Source organism: Mesocricetus auratus, unplaced genomic scaffold (assembly GCF_017639785.1).
Source record: "Mesocricetus auratus isolate SY011 unplaced genomic scaffold, BCM_Maur_2.0 Super-Scaffold_100027, whole genome shotgun sequence".
NCBI classification, from domain to species: Eukaryota; Metazoa; Chordata; class Mammalia; order Rodentia; family Cricetidae; genus Mesocricetus; species Mesocricetus auratus.
Window position 1 is genome coordinate 14811442 of NW_024429208.1, and position 9810 is coordinate 14821251.

Consider the following 9810-nt stretch of genomic DNA (forward strand, 5'->3'; position numbering starts at 1 on the left):
TCACTATTAAAATCTAGTCCCTTCTGAGATCATACTCATAGGCATACTCAAAAGTAATGTTTGACCTGCTCTCTGTATAACCTGTAGCCCTGCTGAGCTGACACATGATCTAGCCATTACTCACCTACCTATTACGTCATCAGTCATGCTGAACCACAGGCATGCACACTGGGCCCTTGCACTTGCTGGTGACTGTCGGGAATGCCTGTTTCCGAGTTTTCCCTCTGTTTGTTCACTGCCAGTGGAGGAGGACTTAGTTCCTTAGATTTATCTAGCCTGAATATTGTTCCTGCGAATTTTCCTAACATCCTGAAATCACTTCTTTTATGGGTGCAGTTATACTCTGCTATCAGATTTTGAGATCCTAATCCATGATACCCACCAGTGTGACCTTCTTTGGAAAGAAGTTCTTTGCATGTGTAATCAGACTAAGATGATATCACAATAGTAGGCCTTAACCCAGTATGATTTATAAGAGAAAATGCCACATGAGACACACAGGGTTGGAGATAAGCAGATGTGGGAGTTTATATCCCCCAGCCAAGGATTGATAACTACACTAGAATTGAGGACTAGGCAAGGAGACTCTGCCCAGAGGGAATATGATCTTGTTGGCAGTGTTTTCAGACTTTTAGCCTCCAGAACTGTGATGCCTTCAGCTTTGATGCCTGAAGCCACACAGGTTAGGGAACTTTGTCACAGCAAATCTAGGAAACTAATATTTTTATTGTGTTCTTCACTGCGTCAGAGTGGCTACACACTTCTGCTTGTCTTTGTTTTCCTTGAAAAGTGGTTTTGAGAATTCTATGGGGTTGACACACAATGCATGGGTCAGACCTCAGGAAACAGTGGCTGTTCAGTAATTGCTGGGTGAATCACAAAATCTCCCCTTATAAAAATGAACTTGAGAGGTATTTGCTGATTGCCAGTTGCCTTCCTTTCTACTACCCTAATAGGTTCAAATCTCCACAGGGCCAAGAGTTACTCTAAATCTTTGTGTCCCCTCTCATTGGTAGACAGTGTTTAGAGATGGAATCGGTTCTCCTGTCACATCCTCCAACTTCCTGAACATTCAGGCATGAAGGTTCTGTGCAGGATTCTAGTTGGCAAGTTATGGGTAAAAGTAGTATTAGCCAAATATATCCTTGAAACTCCTCTTGAGAACTCTTTCCATGTGGGGCAATCTTAGAGACCTCACAATAGTGTAGACTCTCCATAAGCAGGAAACAAATGGTTGCTATATTAATGCTGTTTGGGCAGGGAGGAGAATATTTATGACCAAGGAAGAGCCTAGCCTATGTTGACCAACATATAGAGCAAAAGAAGACATGCAGGAGATACTGAGAAGCAACTATTGGCCAACTAATAAAATCATCACAACTACAGATATCAGAGTCTCCTGGCTAAATAAAGGCTATTTGAGAAATACAAACATCCTTGTGTGTCCTCATGGCAGTTTTAAAATGTGTCCAGGGCATGAATGTTTTGATTGAGAAGAAGCTGCCTGACCAAGACAGCTGCTTCTGTAAGGCTGTCTCACCATGACACGGAGCACTGGTTCACGTGCCTCGGCTTTAGAAGGAGTTAGTTCTGTGTGATCAAGACTAGTTGAGTGAACTTAATATGCTGTTTTCTCCCATCTGCAGGTGAAAGGGATATAATATTTCTATTGTCACACATGTTATCATAATAAACATTTGTTATTTTGTAGCTTTTGCCAGAAAGTTAACAATGATAGCAATTATCTGGAAGTAAATGACTAGCAAGTTAAAAATCAGAGCATCACCAAATAAAAGAAAAACACTGACCAGCTATCATCTAGGAATTCAACAGAAAATTCACCAAGCAAACAGAATAGATATTTGCTACCAAAATGTGAATTTAAGGCCTCTCCCCTCCCACTGCCCCAAAGATTAGCCTCTGCAAAATCTAGGAAAAGGTGCCAGAGTCTAACAGGTGAATTGGAGCTGCCTGCTCTGCCTGGGTATCAGTTAATCCAGGATGAGCACGAGGAATTGCTGACCCAGAGGGGTCAGAGCAGTCACTTCTGAGGAACTAGGAAGGGGCAAGTGTGAGGAGTATCTCCGGCTGTGTGCTAGGCGATCTAGTGAGAACTGGGGTTGCACATCTATGCAACTCTTATCTCCAGTTATTTCCTCTCTAAATGTGTAGCCTCCCATTCTCTACCCTTCCCTCTATCTTCCACACCTCTAACACCTCCCCACTAAATACGCATCCCATCAATAAAAGGCATGTCTTTTAGAAATATGTGTGAGTCTGTAAATGCTTCAGACATCAGTAAGGGAATTGCTCATAAGAGCTAAGAGTAGTTTCTTTTCTTCGGCACGCACATTCTATTCCTACCTGTTGCTAAGCCAGGAGACCTCTGTTTTCCTCCAACCCCCTTGACTTCCTTCCCTACACTGTCAGACCTGACTGTGGTCTGTTTTCTTCTTCTCCACCGTTGGTCATTCGCCGCCACCTCAGTCCTCTTGTACACGCCCAGATCAACCAACTGTCTGCCTTATGGCCAGCTTCCTAGCTACGGAACCCAGGCATTTAAATTATGTAACAAAAAAGGCGGTTCAATGCTTGAGCATGTGTTGAGCAGCAGAAATAAAATGATGTAACTGTGGATAGAGAGACTGTGCTGAATATATAGCCTCCAGCCTCAGTTAGGTTGTCAGTGCTGCTGAATGAGTTCCTAGAATCATTTTGTGGACTCATAGTCTCTCCAGGTCAGGTTTGAATATGGTCATAGAACTAGGCACATTGCCCACCTCAGTGGATGTTTTCTTAATTGTCTAGATAGGAGTTTTGAAAAGTCACTGTGCAAGGAAACCCCAGAAGAAGCCGAGATGCTGAGGTCTTGAATTTTATAGGCAGTAAATCTAAGCATATGGTCCAGGAATTGGGTTTGTAAACAAACTTCACAGAAGACTGGGATGCAAATGGTCTCCAGAACACATTTCAGAATTTTTAAGTTGTAAAGACATAGGTCCTTCCAGTTTTCAGTCAGTTGGGACCATTTCATTGTTTGAGGTTGTAATCCCAAACCTGTCCTAGCAAAAGTTTCATGCCTGAGCTAGATGTTAGTAACATTAGGGGGTGAGGCTTGTTATAAAGGACCAATGCTCCCTTGATGCTCCCTAATCAAAGATGTTATAAGTAGCTGAGATCTAGACTTTTCCATACAGCTTCATTTGGAAATGTGGAAGTGGAGGCCAACACCCAAATCAGCCATGTTTATTTAATGCCACAGACTGGGATAAATTCCCTCAAGGACCTGGCCCCAGAAGTAAATCAGAAGTTAAATATTACAACCAAAGCACTAGGCAGGAAAACAGTTCCATCTTATTAATTTTTGACTTACATTGAAAGAAGTAAGCAAGTAACAATTTAACCTGTTCAATTTAACAATAAAGCCTGTTAATGTTTTCCCTTCACAGTAGGCAGGAAGAAAACAAACCAGAGACTGTTTTAGAATGGAGACCAGCTATATACAAGCCAAAGTGAGATGGCCTGTTGTGTGCTAGCATAGCTTCAAGCCATGACTTGATTAAAATGAGAATGACTCAGTTAAAGAGCTGAGCAAAACCCGAGAAGGTACAAATGCCAGGAACACCAACGTTTCAGGACAGTTTGTTCTCTAAACACCAATTCATCCTTAATGCTTAAAATCACCTTCAGCCATGGACACGAGTCTTCTGTAATCTGAGACTCATATTCCCCAAATTACAAAGAGAAGCATAATAGTCAACATTCAATAATAAATAACAAACATAGCCACGGTATACACTGATATAAAGGTCTGGCTAAAACTAATGACCTGAGGAAGGTTTTAGTGTTATGTCATATGACATCAGTTCAGTTGAGCAGACTCAGTGCTTTTGATCTGAGGCACTATGACTCACAGAGTAACTAATGTAGGAACCTGATCACCTACTCACAGTGTTACCTTCAGCAAGCCATCTTCAGAATACATTAGGATTCTGGAATTTTACACCAAGTGTAATAATGTACATGGGAATTTTTTTTTACTGAACATTGTAACTTATGGTCTGGCCTTTACTTACTGTCACTATGATTTCAATACAGAAATGAAGATCTCCTTTCATAAAGTGTGGGAAAGTCTAAGCACAGACCGTCCTTTTCAGAGCACAGTCCCAGTACTGCAGAGGACATGGTGAGACTCTTAGTTCCTGGAACCCAGGATGCTTGGGTGTAGAAGCACCTGGGCAGATGAAGAATGGAAATCATAAGAACAAGTGAAATACTCGAGCGCCCTGGATTTGGCTGAGTGTTGCTCTTGAACAGAAACTGCTATGGAGATCTCTCTACGGTTCCCGGTCACATGTTCTATTCCCCACTGAAGGCCTTCACCGACTTGTTTCTACCTCTAGGGTTTAAAGCTTTAGCTCTTTCTTACTTCCTCATCACTGGAAATCTTGCCATGACCTTGTTCTGAACAATTGAGGAAGAACCACACTTTACCAAGGGTGCCCGGTCATCCATGTGTGTATTAAAGTTTAAAAAGCACTGTTCCAAACCAAGATTTAGTTCTTCACTTCAAGGTGCCCACAGGGAGCCTTACAAAGCACAGTAAGCAGAATGTTGTTAATTCAGCAAACAATTGGCCACCATGGAAGCAGAAAAATGGAAAAGCACACACTTAAAATTTGTTCATTTTGACAACCAATGATACTGTCATCAAACTAAAAAAAAAATCCACAATACTTTGGGTTATCAGAAATTTGAGTAAAAGCTGATATTAGACAGTGACATTTGTAGGACAAGCATGGTAGTTTATATATGTAATCTCAGCACTCAGGGGTTTTGTCACAAGTTTTAGGTCAGCCTGGGTTACAAAATAACACCGTCTTAAAACAAAAAAAAAAAAAGAAAAAGAAAAGGAACTGTTGCTATTTGAGTAGAAGATGATTTTAGCTAGTGATATTATATGATGCTTCAGTAAAAGTTCATTGGCTTAGACTCTTTGAAAGTATTTATTTTATGTGTATGTGGTATGTGTGTGTTTTTAAGTGTATATACATGTACTCTGTGTATGTAGGAGCCTACAGAAATGAGAAGAGGGTATGGGATTCCCCTGGAACTGGAATTAGGGATGGTTGTGAGTCTCCACATGAGTACTGGGAATTGAACTGGGGTCCTCTGCAAGAGCAGCAAATGCTCTTAACTACTGAGCCATATCTCCAGCCCTGGCTTAGATTCTTATAACCAAGAACAGAATCCACTTTGGCCAAGTTTTGTGTTTCAGTTAGGGTAACATAGACATCTACCTTCTTGTCAGAGGACACATGCTGATAGTGTGTTAATCATTTTCAACTGCAGCCTGAAAAGGTCTTAACAGTTGTCTTTTTCCGAGGGGCTTGTGATTTAGCCTGATGCGTCACCCTGAAGAGCAAAACAGAAACAAAATCTGAAGCCATGGCATTGAACAGAAATAGCTTGTAGCTCAGGTTTTAGCTATGGTTTGAGCTTCTGCGAAAGCAAGTTCTCTTACTGCAATAATACCTGACTCTGGAAATTGCCAGGTATAGACCACACCACACACTGCCTGGCCTTCTTCCAGTAAGCAGGCTATTTTGTACAGAAAGCCAAAGGCAGAGCCCTCAGCAGCTAGCATCCAGGATGGGCAAGGGCAGAAGCAACACAACGTGAAGACTGTGAAGCAACCAGTGTAAATTCAAAGAACCAGTGCACAGCACGGGCCACGAGTCACAAGGGAGGCAGCACTCACATACGTTAGAACGTGGAGCCTCCCAGTGTGAAAGGAGCCCCTGACACACGCCATACCTTTCCCAGTGATTCCTCTACATGCCTGCAAAGTCAGCATTATTGTTTGGTATTCACAGATGAGCACACTAAACCCAGTACTGACCTATTTTCCATAAATCACGGGCAGGTTTAATGCAGAATGAGGGCTCTGCTTCAGATATGACCACCCTGAAGCCATGTCTGTTCACTCTTCCACGTGGCCTCCTTGTAAAAGAGGCTTTCCTACCTTCTCACATCACTGTGTTACCTACTATTAAAGAGAATGCCCCTGAATTGGCATTTCTGGGATGTGCTCAATGGAGCACGAATTCTAAGATGGTCTATAAAAAAGTGATTCCCCAGTGCATATTTAGAAGAACCGACAAACTTCCGTGAACTTGAGACATTTGTTATTCTGGTATAGACCAGTATGAAGAACACTAGGAAGAGCCTCACCTTAGACACCCTGAGTGTCAATATGCAGAGCAATGCTAAAGAACAAAACAAGCACGCTCTGAGCATTGTGGGGTGACCAGACAGCATCACCCTGACAGCCAGACAAGGGACTCCCCCATCCAAGAGAAGGACTTTCAGGTAAGTTAACTCCTCTGCCCCGTGCACTGTACCCACATACGCTTGGAAGGTTGGTTTCCGATTCAGACTTTTTTCTCAGTATCTAACACAGGGCCTTCTGTTAGGCGAACGCTTCACCACTAAGCCACCTTCACCACTAAGCTACCTTCTCAGCCCTTTATTTTAGTTTCTGAGACCAAGTTGCACAGGTTGTCCTTGAACTTGCAGCTCTCCAGCTTCAGCCTGTGGAATATCTGGTTTTGCCACTGTTCCTGGCTCTGCTCCCGTCTTTGAGGCTTAGCCTGCCCTAGCCAGCAGGAAGAGACTCCTGGTTGTGTCTGTTCTCTTTCAGTATTCCTTTCCAACTCCTTAATGCTGTATTTCCTCAACCAGCTTTCTGATTTCACCTACAAGTTTTCCTAGACCTCAGAGCTTCAAAAATAAAACGACTTGTGCCAAAGGTTGTTCTAACTCTTCCCCATCTCTCTGTTTTGTTTGGTTTGGTTTGGTTTTTGGTTTTGTTTTGTTTTTTTTTTTTTTTTTTTTTTGGTTTTTTTCGAGACAGGGTTTCTCTGTATTGTTTTTGGAGCCTGTCCTGGAACTCACTCGGTAGACCAGGCTGGTCTCGAACTCACAGTGATCTGCCTGTCTCTGCCTCCCGAGTGCTGGGATTAAAGGTGTGTGCCAGCCACCAACACCCGGCTTCTCTCTGTTGTTTAAGGGACAAAGGTCAACCCTTCAGCTGACACGTGAAAACCTTACAGACCAGTTCAGTCTATGCCTGGAGCAAGTGAGTGGGTGGTACCCTCCAAGGAGATTGGGTGCAGTGCCCTCCAAACTTTCCAGTCCCCTTGGGATTTCTTACATGGAGTTTTCCTCTCTTCTTTCCTCTATCCTTCCTGACAGTTTAATTACGCCTCTTTATGAGATCCTCGTCAGTTTTCCGAGGCAAAGTTTTGCTTGCTTTCCTACATTACTAGTTTTATTTTCTCTAGAAGTTTACCAGATGGTTTGACATTTGATTTCTTTCTTCTTTCTCACCCTCATCCTCTGGAAGGAGGACAGTCCCTTTTTCAGTCTTGTCTTTATCAAGTATTCTTCAAACGCAGGGGAAAAAAAAAAGCCCAGACAAGCTAAAACACAAGCAAAATAAAACAAAAACAAACAAAATAATGAGCGCTCATCCAGGGCCCTCTTGACACAAAGACTTAGCTGTAAAAGCTCTTGTGATGTCACCCTTATGCCCGCTTTCTCTGAAGTTAAGCTTCATCATGCTCCAGATCTCCTCGATTTTTCATGAGTTTCCCAGTTTCACAACTGTGCAGAGAAGCATGACTGCCCATCACATTTCTTTTTCCCATGCAGAGTCTCTTAAACCAGGCTCATTGTCTCTTACACAGTTGCTTCCTAGTGACGACTCTTTCCTTTGTGGATCGAAACCCCTGGCAGGGTGAACAGTTCTCAAAATGTAGTTCCTGGACCAGCACGGCCATCATCGCCTAGAAAGGCTGGGTTGGGCTGCTCCATAGCCTTCCCTGGGGCCATCAGGGTGGGTGAGCTGCTCCCACAGGCCTCTCTGGGGCAGTCAGACTGCCTGACCTTTCCCAACAGCCCTCTCTGGAGCAGCCAGGCCACTCAGTTCAAACCCTATGCCTGCAGCTGCTGCTGGTACCACCTTGTGCTCTTTGCGTCACCCCAGGCCCGTGTTCTCCCTCCAGCCACGAGTGTGGTAACCCCCCTGACCTCTTCCCTCACTGCACGTGTGTCTTGTGTGTCGCACATTTTGTTGCCATCACTACATGAAACGCACAGGAATCTGTTTGACATGTAAAGCTGCAGCTGAAGAGTTAGCCCTGTGTCAGAAACCTTTGACCACTGGGGACCGCGGCCAGTTATTAAATAGAACCTTACTCTGTCCCTTTTCCTCCTCAGAGACCTGGGAGGAATGTAGGCATTTGTCCACTCAGTGATCAGGTCACGTACACAGTCTCTCCCTGACCTTTCCTAGCTCCCAATCCCTGTTCCTTAAAGTCACTTCTTGACTTTATCAATGTGGATGGGGGTGGGGAGGGTGGGAGTAGGGGTGAGATGGGGTTACAGGTGGGTGGCTCGACACAAGGTCTGTGTGTGCATCTGGATCTGCCATGTTGATGCCTCACTATGTGCAAAGTCTTCCTGTCACAGTGCTGTGTGCAGAGTCTCCCACTCAGGGTCCAGAGGGAGTGTCTTTATTTTCCCACCAAGCCTCTGCTGAATAGGGTTGCAGTCAATCACATTTGCCATATAAGATGCTCAAAGTGATAACGAAAGCCAAGTGTTTCTAAAAGCTTCTATGGAAAGAAAGGTCTCAACATAAGTTTTCTATATTTCCTTCCACAAATTTTTGTGAAAGGACAACTGCTTGAAAAACAAAGCCCATTTTCCCTCACTTAATCCTCAGAAGAGCTGAAGTCCAGATGGGAAGATCATGGTTTGGAGCTGGAAGGTGCTGGATTAAGATCCTGGCTGTCTGTTATAGCTTACGCCATGTTTTAAAGTAACATCTCTCCACTTATCTAGGGACCCGGAATAACCCTGCCTAAGTTCAGGCTGCTCATGAGTGGCAAACAGGTAAAGGTCAAACACAAAGTAGGTGCCCAACAAATCCCAGTCCTTTCTTCCACTCGAACCTGAGCAACCATCACAACTCTAGTTCAAGACTTTACAGCTCACTTGTCTGTTGCTTGACCTTTTTCAAAGCTTGTTGGCCCCACGACTTCATATCACCTCTCTAGTCTTTAATCACGCTAGGTATCCCTCTGTCTGGAAACAGTGCTGAACTTCTTCCCCCTCTGCACATGCACACTTTTTAAAGACGTGGCCCAAGCTTCTGTTTCCCATGATTCTCCACTTAGCCTAACACGAACTGCCTGCCCTCCCTGCCCCTCTCAGATGCTTTCGGTGAGAACTGTGGTCTTTTCCGGCCCCTCACCTGCAGTGCATGTCTCTGCCTCTCAAGCAACAGCTTTCTCATCTCCACGCTGCTTCAGCCTCCAACTACTCTGGCTTAGCATCAAGGAATTTGAGGTCAACCAGAGACAGAGGTTTTCTAAATGTGGGGATGCTGGAACCACTCCCTCAGGTTGCAGGGGTTGATACTGTGCTAGAAGCATCTGCAGACTGCCTGGGCTGAGGTACAACTCAACTGGGGTCCATATTCTTCTTCCGTGTGTCTGGGAAGGTGTCTGCGTTTGCTCAGTTTGAAGGAAACTAAACCCAGTGTCTGCTTCCTTTACAGAGGAGAAAGTTAAAAGTAATTGCAATTTCTTTGCTTTCTCTCTGTGCTTGTTCAGGTCACTGATCCCAAGTGCCATCCATCTGAAGTACAAATGACTTGTCTATGATGTTGACAGTATCTCACTGCATGTTGGCACTCCTCCCTAGCTACTTCAGCTTGGTAATGGCTCTAATGTATGTCCT